This window comes from Danio rerio, chromosome 6, assembly GCF_049306965.1.
Source record: "Danio rerio strain Tuebingen ecotype United States chromosome 6, GRCz12tu, whole genome shotgun sequence".
In the NCBI taxonomy this organism is placed as follows: Eukaryota; Metazoa; Chordata; class Actinopteri; order Cypriniformes; family Danionidae; genus Danio; species Danio rerio.
This window is the reverse complement of record NC_133181.1, coordinates 25,583,358-25,596,483: the sequence shown is the minus strand read 5'-3', so window position 1 is coordinate 25,596,483 and position 13,126 is coordinate 25,583,358. Positions and strand designations below refer to the sequence as shown.

Sequence of the window (13,126 nt, the reverse complement as noted above, 5' to 3'; positions counted from 1 at the left end):
GTGTGGAGCTTGCATGTTCTCTCTGTGTTGGCGTGGGTTTCCATGTTCAAAAGACATGTGCTATAGTTGAATTGGGTAAGCTAAATTGTCTGTAGGGTGTGAATGAGAGTTTGTGGGTGGTTCTCAGGGATGGGTTGCAGCTGGAAGGGCGTCCGCTGCATAAAACATATGCTGGATAAGTTGGCGGTTCATTCTGCTGTGGCGACCCTTGATTAATGAAGAGACTAAGCCGAAAAGAAAATTAATGAATAAATCACAGAACTAAGCCAGATGCGATATGTATATCGATGCAAAGCCAGTGATACGGTACATAAAAAATACCTATGAAGCAGCTGTTGATAAAATCCATCTTGGATTTTATTCTGTTCAGCACAATGTGATTTAGATTTCATATAATTAAACAACAAAAGAACTGTCATGCTCAGTTCTTCTAACATTGACTTAAAGGAATGAAATTGATATTACCCCGTATGCCCCATTCACACTACAAGCGGCATACAGCACCAAAGCGACCAGCGATTATTCAGTTCGACTGTGGAAACTGGATGTGGCCGTGACAAATTTGAGAATCCTTCAACTTTATGCAAATGAAAAGTGACTTTCTTGAATGACAGCCAAAACAAGCATCAGTAGAGCTCACGTGATCGTGATCCTCTCTCAGCTCCTGCAGAGGCCAGTTGTATTCTCTGTGCTGCAGACCTACTGTGCTACTGTGCTTGCCCCTTTTTGAGTTTTTTTTTTCTTTTTCCTTGAACAAACCATTGTTATACAATAACTTGCCTAATTACCCTAACCTGCCTAGTTAACCTAATTAACCTAGTTAAGCCTTTAAATGTCACTTTATTCTTTAAAGAAGTGTCTTGAAAAATATCAAGTAAAATATTATTTAATGTCATTATAAAATAAACCACTTATTAGAAATTAGTTACTAAAATTATTATGTTTAGAAATGTGCTGAAAAAATCTTTTCTCCGTTAAACAGAAATTGGGGGAAAAATTTACAGGGGGGCTTATAATTCTGACTTCAATTGTTTATTTTAATGAATATAAACATGAATCAGGTTTACAGTAATTACATTTTTATTCACAGTCACCACAAAGTAGTGGTGTTTTTTTAACATTAAATCTGAATTACACTTTAGAACAAATTCAAACAAATCAAATATGCATGAAAAAACACTTTACAAAATTACAAATGTATAAACAGCATCAAAGTGACCCTTTGAGTACAGAAGAAGTGCATCTTTTAAATATGCTTGTTTTGTTTTTCCTGTGTAGGACAAATCATTCCATTGTTTGATATTTTTATGTCTAATCAATTATTGACCTCTACTAGTGTGAAGTTTAGAACTATTAAAACTTAAGAACTGACAGTGAACGTGAATTTACTTTAAAATATCTTTCTTTACTTTAAGGTGCAGTATGTAAGATTGACACCCAGTCATTGAACTAGGTATTCTAAAACTAGGGCTCTATTTTAACCATCTAGGTGCAAAGTCTAAAGCGTATGATGCAAAAGCATTAAGGGCATGTCCGAATCCACTTTTGCTATTTTAAGGACGAAAAAATACACTCTGCGCTGCATGGTCTAACAGGGTTGTGCTTATTATTTTAATGAGGTACGGGTATGTTTTAGTATAAACCAATCAGAGTCTCATCTCACATTCTCTTTAGAGTCACTTGTTTGCTATTTACATGGCAGACTTGTAAGTGCAAAAACTGAATGCTTCACTAGTCAGAAAACAGTTAAACAGAGCATCTACAGCGTTAGGATAAAGAGCCTTTTCCAATAACCCTTTACTTTCACTTTCTCTCTTTCCTTTTCTCTCTTTCCTGGATACACTCCACTGAATAAGACATCCAGTAGCCTACATAATTAATTTCGCTTGTTAAGCGCAAAGATTTGTTTCAAAACTATTTCTAAATTTAGTTCTAATTTCCCGTTGTACAAATAAATAAACAATAGCGAAGTGTGGTCAAACAACTGACAATTTATATTGACAACTGACAAACAACAATTTACATTCAAATACACATGCTATGCCCCATACAATCTAAAAGCCTGACAGATGGACAAATCTAAGCTTGTTTTTAATTAAAAAAAATAAATAAATAATAATAATAATATATATATATATATATATATATATATATATATATATATATATATATATATATATATATATATATATATATATATATATATATATGTATATATATATATATATATATATATATATATATATATATATATATATATATATATATATATATATGAAGATAATAAATAAAACTACTACTAATAAAAACATTATACAAAAGCAAATTGTCATGAATAAACTGAAAAAAGCCCCCTGAGTTAAAGGCACAGAGGCAGTGGTTTTTATATTTATGTAGTAAATATGTATGTAAGTATGTAATTATTGTATGTAATTGTTGTAATACTTTATTCCTTTAATTCTTTTTCATTTGTAAAAATATTTACGTATTGCTGTACATCATGTGTGTATTAAGCAATGTTTAAGCAAGGCGCACAACTAATGTAATGATTCGTCACAGAGATTGGGATCCATTGTGCAGTTTATTATAATAACAGTAATCAAACAATGGCAGAGAAACAGAATCGTGGTCATGAACAGGCAAATGGTCAGGGCTGGCAGCAAGGGATCGTAGACGGTAAACAGGCAAGGTCACAACAGGAAAATAAAAGTAGTGTATAAACGCTCAGAAATGTCAACTAGTAGCAAACAAGTCTTCGCAAAGAATGAAACAAACCAGTCTGCTTAAAAAGATGGCGGAGTAATTTCAGCTGGGCCCATAATCAAACAGACACGGGGTAGATGGGAAATGTAGTGAGGGAACTGTCAGTTAATAATGAGGTGATGGTGCCCTCTGCTGGTTAGAGGAGGGAGTTTGTCTCTGTGACAACTAACACGCTCTGCACTGGATTTCAGACCTGCTTTCAGCTGGTCTATTGCTCAGTTCCTCTAAATAGCAATGCACCAACAAATCGCCTTAACACACCTCTTTTTTAGACCGAAACACCCATGAGTCTACAAAGTGGTGCAAATGGATTTGCTATTTAAACAACGTGGCGCAAAACAACAAAATTACTGTTGCGCTGGTCTGAAAAGAGCAACGCGTGACAGCAAATAGGTCTTGTGCCTTATTGCACCAGATGTATGATAGGGCCCTAAAGGCTGATTTAAGTCGTGTTCTAAATAAAAGTAATGGCACTGGATAGAAGGAATTCTTTCCATATTAAAATAAGATTTTGTTCTTACCAACATCTGGATTTTATATTTTAGAAACAGCTTCTATTTTTTTATGCAGCTGAACATAAACATGTCAATGATCACCTCAGGTACACCTCATGTGTTTTATTCAGTGTTAAACGCCAATAATTTGAGTGTGAATGTCATTTTACATGGCATTTATTGCTATACGCCTGAAAGCAGCAGCAGATAGTTCACCTCTGATCTTGAAAATAAAATAAACCATTTGAAATTGAGCTTTAAAACTGTGACTCAAAACCAACACATACTGTATCAGCGAATCAGCATGTACATGTATTAATTTTAGAGAGGTTTAATATGTATTAACTAGATTATAAACCTTACAATGTGCAATAAGTGCACTATTCTGTGCTTCTGAATGTATTATGCAGCATGTTGTTAGGACACGGGGTTAAAATGTAACCTCCTCACCTAATGTTTATGTTCAAAATATCCATATTATTTGATAATTAATAATCACCTTATGTGAACTCTGAATCTGTGTCTATTTCGGAAGCTGCTACTGTCCACCGGAGGTTGCATTTCGGTCCTGACTAAATGAATGAAATATACTGTTTTTCACCAAGGCAAACCGAGGTGCTGAAATACAATTGGCTAAACTTTCATTGGGCAGGTTAAAGGGACCAAAACAAACACATACACATTTTCAAAGAAGAATAAACATAGCATTGTTTTTCAGATAAACATGAATGCTCACTTAGCATGTTTCTTAAATATCTGCAAACATATTATGGTATGTTTATGCTTTAGTAGATTCAAAAACTTACACAGTACCTTTCTGAAGTACCTTTCTAGAAGGTTTCTTTCTAGAATGACATATGAACTTTTTGAGCATAATGTGCTAATAAAGCAAACTAATGAGTAGTAAAATCAATTTGAAGAGTTTAGAATTGATTGAATGTTCATTATTTACAGCAGTAGGCATTATTTTGTTCTCAGACTACATAATAAGCAGAAGCTGTCACTCGACCACATTTTTAATGTCATTACCAACAAACAATTTCACACAACAACTGTTCACAAGAAGTTTTCCAGCTGGCTTAAAAATGTTCCGCATATGGTCAATTAAACAATGTGCTACATTGTTGTTGTTGTTGCTATGAAGATCTCTGCTCTTAATTTCACAAGGCGTATAAATAAATATAGCCAATTTACCAGGATGCTGAAGACCCTTTTATCAGTCACTAGTGTCTCATGAGGCAAAGGGAGTGAGGTTTACTTGAACAAATTTAACTTACATTACATTAAAATTCATACAAATTTTAGCCTAGAGATATCACAGATAGATCTACTTTTTTTCTGGACACTTCTCTCAGCATTGCCTGCCAGTCTAGAGACCCATTTTATGTGTGACATTACAAAAAATAACTTTTAAAGAAAAATGTAGACGTGAAAGGCAGCGTGCTGTAAAATATGGCATTATAGAGAGTTATTTACACAGGAGTATCTCAAGTACGCAGTGACTTCTCAGCCCAGTGATGCATGTACTGTTTAAGAAGGAACTTTTTTTCCTTTTATAAATGAGCTTACTTTTTTCCCTGGCTACATTTTTTTGCACTGTATATTTTAAGTTCACTGGAAGGTCTAAAGAAAACTTTCTCCTTGAAGATTTAGATGCTCTGTTGAATTACAGATAAAACCGTGTTTACAGAGCTTCAGATAGTGTGTTTGTTTAAAATGGCTGTCAGGTGTTCGTCTGAAGATTGATATCAGTGCAAATTGTGCTCACGGAGGATTCATGAAGAATGGAGGTTGTCAAAAATGGAGGACGAAAGAAGAAAAAAGTGACAGGGCTGGTCTTCTTGTATTCAAAAACATTGCTTTTGCCATGATGAGAAGCTTCATGTAGTCAGAATCGAATGGAATGGTTTTGAAAATAAATTATCATATTAATAAAAAATATTTTATATAATAAATAATCAACTAAAACATAGTGATTCAAAATATATTTAAACCTATGATGAAAATCATCTTTTGTAAGCTGTTTGGACAGAACTGTGTGTAGATATAGTGTGTCCACAGTCATATTGGGGTGATATACTGTAAACACAAAAAGTCTCTTTTTTTTTAGATTTCCTGATGTTAAAGCAGGATTCAAATCCCTCACATTTTGAGGTCCACCGTAACATGACAGGAGTGCAGTTTCCCCTCCTCCAAATTGATCGACAGCAATGTGTTAATATGTCTCTGTAGTAATGTGCATAATCATTTCCACAAGACGGGACATGCACAAAGCAACCAGGAATGAAAGATCTGTTTAGTCACATCAAAAGTGATCAAGAATGAGTTTTACGAACGTTTTTAAAATAGTGCATGTTTGTAATGAACTACAGCAATTTACTTCAGCTTTACTTATCACCACAGCCATGTGTCAGTTTGTGGACATTAAATCAGGCTTATTTTGTACATTAACATAACAGATATCTATACAGCAGTGGATATTAACATGTATCTTCTGACATTTGCAGTGCAAATACAGTGAAAAGTTTAACGCATGCATTGTGTGTGTGTGTGTGTGTGTGTGTGTGTGTGTGTGTGTGTGTGTGTGTGTGTGTGTGTGTGTGTGTGTGTGTGTGTGTGTGTGTGTGTGTGTGCATGAACTTTGTAATGACATTACGTGTAACTCATCACAGAGAGGCTTGAGTTATCTCCTTAACAAATACATCAAATAATCATTGAGAAAGTTCTTACTGTAGTGTTTCTTACAAACGTTATGTGAGATCCGCTTCTTTTGTCACTGTGCTGTTTATCTGAAGCAGCCAAGGTGGAGATTGAAGCTCACTCTGACAGGCTTGTGGGGACGGTGGGCAGGAAGAGCTAGCATTAAAAGGCTCAGGCAACAAAAACAGCTACATTGTGTTCAGAGCAGAAAATTCCAACATTCTAAAATGTATAATAAATAATATAATGAGTGTTTTGAGCTGAAACTTTACAGACACATTCTAGAGACACAGACTTCTCTTAAAAGATTGAATGAATGAATGAATGAATGAATGAATGAATGAATTAATTAATTAATTAATTAATGAAACAATCACTCACTATGTCACAGGTCATTGGCTCACAAATGCACAGAACTCAGGATTTATAAAATAAAAACACTTATTATTACAAAAAGTACTTACTACATACACAGGTCCACAAAACTCAGGTTGGACATGGAGATGGAGGTGTTGACAATACAATACCGCACAGAAAGCAAACGGAATACCGAGTTATAAATATATTGTACACAATACACGATTAGTCAGATTACAAACAGGGGTGACACAACAGGTGGAACTCATAATCGTTAACATACAGTACAGTGGAAACAAAAAAAGGGGTCACATGACAAAAACACCCACATGGAACATGGCAAAACCTAACATCACTTGACACAACACAACACAGACACACCAGACATGTTCCCATATTAGAATATGTACAGATAAATTATAGGCAAACATTTTAAGTCAGAAAATCGTTTGGTGTGCAAACTCTCTGTATTATATAGCTGTTGAATGTTCATTTTTTTACACTCGTTATTGTGGTACATTGTGGGATTGATTAAGTACACAGAACATCCACTAGGGTTTCTAACACCACTACCAAATGGCTGCTTCCTCAAATACAATATTTAAGGCAGGGGTGCCCAAACTTTTTTTTTTTTTTAAAGGGGCCAAAAATACACACACATCATCAAGAGTGGTGGGTCACATGTAAATATACCAAACTACGTTACAATAAAGTTGCCATGGGTAATTTCCTAAATTATTTAATAATATTTTCATATAAATAGAAAACATTGCCTTAATCATAATAACTAAAGCAGTATAACTTTTTAAATCATAAATAATTGCAATGAAACATAAGCGATCACATTATAGCACAGTGGAAATCAATGCTGAATACACCAGTCAAGCAGATTCTGTTAGTTTCATATGTTTCGTATTTTCAATGAAAATAAAAGGAGGCACAACAGTGAAGATGATGCTCACATGAACATGTAGCTACATGGCGCTTCAACATTTTTGTGTCTGTTAAGTTGCAGTGGCAGTTCCTTAAATCATGTTTTCATTTTATTGTTAAGAAAGTGAGACAATGTAGCCAGGGTGATGTTTCCTTTGAAGATTTACCCGACGTGTCTTTTGGAGTTTGTATTTCATATTAAACTTGCAAAGTCTGAATTAACAAGAAGCGGAGGCAAGACTGAACTTTGTGCAGGCTACTTAATATTGAGGAAAAGCCCCAATCAGATCTCTGTTTTCGCCTCTGTTTTCAGACATCTCCGTTTTTCCGCATCCACACTGACACGGAGCAGCAGCATTTTAAAATGAAAATGGCATCTTCTGCGTTTTCAAAAAGCTCCATTTTTGACATTCAAAAACTCCAGCGTAGTGTGGACTGATGGCGTAACCAAAGCAAAACCTATGCGTTTTAAAACGAAAATGTATTCATGTAAATGGGGCTTTAGGCTGCAAGAACATATCAGCTTCTTTCTTAGCAGAAGATATACATATATAAATGCGCTATATAGTTACTTTTCTTACATACAAAATGCTTCCCAAACATAGGAATACATAAAAATAAAGTAACAGTTGGAATATTTCATAACATACATTTATTATATATTGTTTACTGCTCATCTGGCTATCAGTAGTTGGCTAATGAGTGTATTTTAACACCTTATACCATCCCTTTAAATTACATTGCTGATGGAGTTTAATACATTTATATCATTAAACTTACTTTAAGAATTATCAGGTAGCATCAGCATAACAATGAACACAGTTTGTGGCATAATAAATGCATAAATCAAGAATAATCTTGAAAATATTGAATTACAAGTGTAATGAAATGTTAAGCAAATCTGACTCTTATACTGTAGATCCAGATCTTGGTTACAGTTAGGCCTTTTCTACTGCAATGTTTTTCCCCTCAGGCAATTTCCAATCAGATGAGATTGTGCTGGGTGTCTGCCAAGGATTTCTTATAGAAAAAAATGAACTTGTGTTTGTGTTACATTTAGAAATTGATCCAGTATTACATCTGATGAAAAATAACAACACTGAGATTACTGCAAAGAAAGACAAACGGATTGGGAATTAAAGCGTCTGTCCTTGTTCTTATCTGTATCTAGCTTTCTTCCTTCCAAATAAACTTATTGTGGTGTAACATTCCTCCACAAACAGGATAACTAAGGGATATGTATGCAAATTCAGTTGAAGTATATTCTTTTTGCTTTTGTATTACACTTTGTATAAGAGTAATTGGTTGATGGAGCTTCAAGGGATCTTAAAACTAGACTTTAATGACCAAGTTCATGGTTACAAGAAAGAAGAGAGAGAGAAAGAGAGAAAAGCAAAGTGTTAGTAAGTAAAACTGGACATAATTGTGAGTCAAATGATTAATCTGTCTGTCTCTGCTTAGCCTGACCGGTGGACATTTTAAAATTAGCAGAATTGTGTGTTGAGATATTGAGGCATGCAGACAGTATTTTCACTTGACCAACTTTTTATTAAGAACATTTGATTCGGCCCTGCTGCAAGAGATTATTTAATATTATGACTTTTCTACAGAGAAATTGATCACTCCTTTTAATCAGTTCATTTTAAGACTAAAGATTACTTCATTTTTTCTCCAAATGATACACTCTCCAGTGCTTTTGACCTGGTTGTAAAATAGTTACCACACAGATAGATGGTGCTGCCCGGCCCTGTGATGAGCCTCATTTCTTTTACAAGCTGCAGTATAGTAGAAGTGTTCATCAAGCAGTGAGAAACTTTTAAATAATGTTATAAATATCTTTTTGCTGACTTTGCTTGAAGGCATGTTAAATATGCAAACAGTTACTACTGCAGCAAAACTTTAAGAAACAGTTTAGACTCTTTGCCTCTTCAGTGGTGAAAGTAACCCATCAACACTAAAATATGGGTTCTGTTACTATTTAATCCTCACATATTTTCATTCACTTATTAAGAACTTTGTTAAAGGAATAGTTCACCCAAACTTGTTCTCCCATGTGGTTTTAAACCTTTATGAGTTTTATTCTTCTCTTAAACAAAATATATTTTGGAACATGCTGCTTGCAGGCACCCATCAACTTCCATAGTAGGGAAATAATACTGTGGAAGTCAATAGCCATGAGCATTTTTCAAAATATCATATTTTATGTTCAATTATTGAATTTAACTTTGATGTAATTTCCTGTATGTTAATTTAAATACCTGGAATATCTCGAATGATCTCTTGCAAAAACACTTTCTTTGCCATTCCAGATGACTTTATTAATTAGTTTATTTGAGTCATTGCAGAGATGTATGGATGCAGTCGTCCAAGCTCATGAGAGTCATACACAATATGAATTATTTTTCCACTGCACCATGACTTTATATCCTATACTGTGCTTAATTTCTGTTAAATGACAAAACTTTTGTCTAAGCAAAGTCTGCCCTTATTGTCCTATTTAAGTAATTAAAGGGGTGGTTCAGAGTACATTTTTGAGGCTTAGTTGTGTTTATAAGATGCAAATCATGCTTCATTTGTAAAAAAATCACATTTTTTTTAATATACAGGTATTCTACTTTGATTATATATCCTCTCCGAAAGACCCACCCTCAAGAGGCTCTGATTGGTCAGTTAACATAATGTGCTGGAAAAGCATCCAATAATGTACCAGGAAAAGTGTCACACCTCCACAAGCACGCACAGTGCCTCTGCTGTGTATACAATGTCAGTAAGAGTAACTGTTAGTAACTGTTCTGTCTGAATCAGACAGAAAATGAAAAGGACACAGCTGAACCTCACACCTGCTCTCTAAAATAAAATCTGACAAGTGTCTTTCACTATATTCGAAATAAGCAAATGTAAGTTATATGAAACATTCACATATGAATTAAAGGGGTTTGATGGGTAAATTTAAATATGAAATATAAATGCATGTGGTAAATGTGCATAATTTTTTGTTGTCCCCAAACTTTGTTGGCTGTAGGCTTTGCTAAAAAAGCCAATGGGCACTATCATACACCCGGCGCAATGTGGCACAATGTGGCAAATGGCGCAACGCAATTGTGGTTTGCTAGTTTAAGCTTGGAGCAAGAGTCGTTTTGACGTTTTGCGGAACTCTTTGTAAATAGCAAATGCATTTGCGCTCATGTGCGTCCATAGGCGTTCTGATCTAAAAAGTGTCACGTTAGGCGTGATCAAAACAATTACAAAAACGGGAACAAAAGATAGCGGATTCAAGTGCAGATTTTAATATATTAAAGTGCAAAAACAGTGAACAAAAATCCAAAAATATCAAAATGCAAAGTAACAAATAAACAACAAAACAAGAAACTAAGACAGATAAAAATGATCTAGACTATAGCAAGATACAAGGCGAGATCAGGAAAAACAACTAGGAAAAACACACTTACTGGGTACAAGAAAGACAAACGACGTGATGACAAACAGTGGTCGAATGACTGAATATATAGTCCTGGTAATCACGGAGAATGGAGACAGCTGTGGTTGTAAATCAATGTAAATGACAGACCGGGTCTGTGCGCTAAAGAATGTATGGAAATGTAGTCTTTATGGGCGCTGTAGTTTCACTCAGTGTCCATTGAACTACAGCGCCCTCAGGTGGTCACTGACAGATGTGACAAAAAGGAGTCGCGTTGAGGCGCATTGCTGGCGCGTTGCTATTTTGAAAAACTATAATAGATTGTTCAACAGACCAGAACAAAGTCGGTCTATTGTCCAGCGCAGAGCGCCATAGTTGTACGCCTCGCTTACACATTGCTTAATACAGACAGAATGTACAACAATAAACAAATATCTTTACAAATGAAAAGAATAAAAATATTAAGGATATATACTGTATAGGATATAAATATAAAGGATTAAAATATTACAAAACATTATTTTGTAGCCTAGATAAATATACAAATTATACTTTCATGCCTTCTTCATCTCCATATTTATATTTGTTTTATTAAAAACAAGCTTAGATTTGCCCACCTGTCAGTTTTTAGACCATATGGGGCATAGCCTGTGTATTTGGATATTACTCAGTTGTTTTGAACACACTTCATTATTAGTGTACATTTATTAATTTGCTGGAAATACAACTGAATTTAGAAATAGTTTTGAAACAAATATTTGCGCTTAACAAACAAAATTAATTATTTAGGCTAATGGATGTCTGTGCGTACAACACGTTTCCCCATCCACGAGAGTAAAAGCGAATGTACACAATGAGGAGGCTCATCCCTCATTCTCACGCTGTATATGCTCTGTTTAACTGTTTTCTTGCTAGTGAAACGCTCAGATTTTCCACTTACAAAGTCGGTCATATATATAGCAAATGCGCTATGGCGTGACACAACTGACTCTTTAAGCGGAATGGGAGATGAGACTCTGGTTCATTCTCAAAACACACCTATAACTCATTAAGAGAACAAGCTCAACCCTTTAAGACCATGCGCCACAGCGCAAAGTGGATTTTTCCATCCTTATATTAGCAAAAGTGGATTCTAACATGCCCTAATTGCTTTTGCGCCCTGTGCTTTGCACTTTGCGCATGGATCATCAAAATGGAGCCCATTGTCTGCCTTTGCATTGAACTTTGAGCGTATTACATTTAGAGATGTTGTTTATGTTCACACAGCACATTAACTAAAGTTTAAAATATATCATAGTAAACCACCCCTTTAAAAATCAAGGCATGATCATATTTTATTTTGGTAAAATAAGTGTAATCTACAGGCCCTTCTTATTTATATAAGCCACTTCTGATACCAAATGATCAACTAGAAGTCAAGTTATTATTTCTTGTTCCTAAAACTTGGATGGGTGACAAGACTTTTGTCAGTTAGTACACACAGTAGTTGTAACTTAAGTATACAGTCAGTTAGCTTATTATTGTTTTTGTCCAGAAGCCTTATTTGTCCAAAAAAGCTACTTTTAGGAGGTGGTAGAATATTATGTATTGGGTAACACTTTAACAAGATGTCCTTGTTTTATGTAATTACATATTTAAGTATGTAGTATGAGTATGTTTAGGATTAATTTCATGTAAATACCTTTACCACTATAGTTGTTACGATTACCAGCGATCATTCTCTGGAGATCGCTGGTTTCCACTATATCATGAACTTCAGTTACGCATATCCCAGGACTACATTTTTATACATGCACTTCTTCCAAACACGCATGCCTGGTCATTCATCTATCCTGATTACATCACCAGCTGAACCTTGTCACAGACTGATATTTCAAACAGTATTTAAGCAGCACACACACTCATTCACTTTGCCGAGTCTTGTTTACTGTTGAGTGACATTTCAATGCGGTTCTCCCTGTCTTGTTTCTCTGTGTCTGAACCTAGCTTTGTATCCTAGTTATCCTGTTTAGCCGCCAGCCTTTTGACCTTTTGCCTGTTCCTCGATTACGACTCTGGATTTGCCCGCACATACCTGTTCATACCTGTTTTGACCATTGCTTGCCTGACAAAGATTAAACCTGCATATTGGATCCTACCTTCTGTTGTGAGTGTCACTCCCCGGCGTTACAATAGTAGGTCTAGTACATGTAATGAGGACATCATAAAGTATAATGTTACCATGTATTGTTCTTTATTTTTTTTATTACTAACACTGTGTTGTCAAAGTGTGTCCTAAAGTGTGGCTTTAATCAAGCTTAAATAATTACGAGGTTTATGACCAGTGAATGTCAAAGATATTTGATGTCCATTGTTTGAAATCCTGCTTCTGAGACAGTGTGTTGCATTATGTTTTCACAAAATACAGTTTATAAGTTTGATTGAAGCTATGTGGGTGCTCTGTTGTTTTTTTTTCTTGTTT

The 13,126-nt window shown here is 34.9% G+C and overlaps 1 protein-coding gene across 5 annotated transcripts in view; it reads left to right on the top strand.

The window, feature by feature from the left end:
• usp43a (ubiquitin specific peptidase 43a) overlaps positions 1-13,126 on the top strand; it is a 238,101-nt gene that overhangs the window by 141,890 nt on the left and 83,085 nt on the right.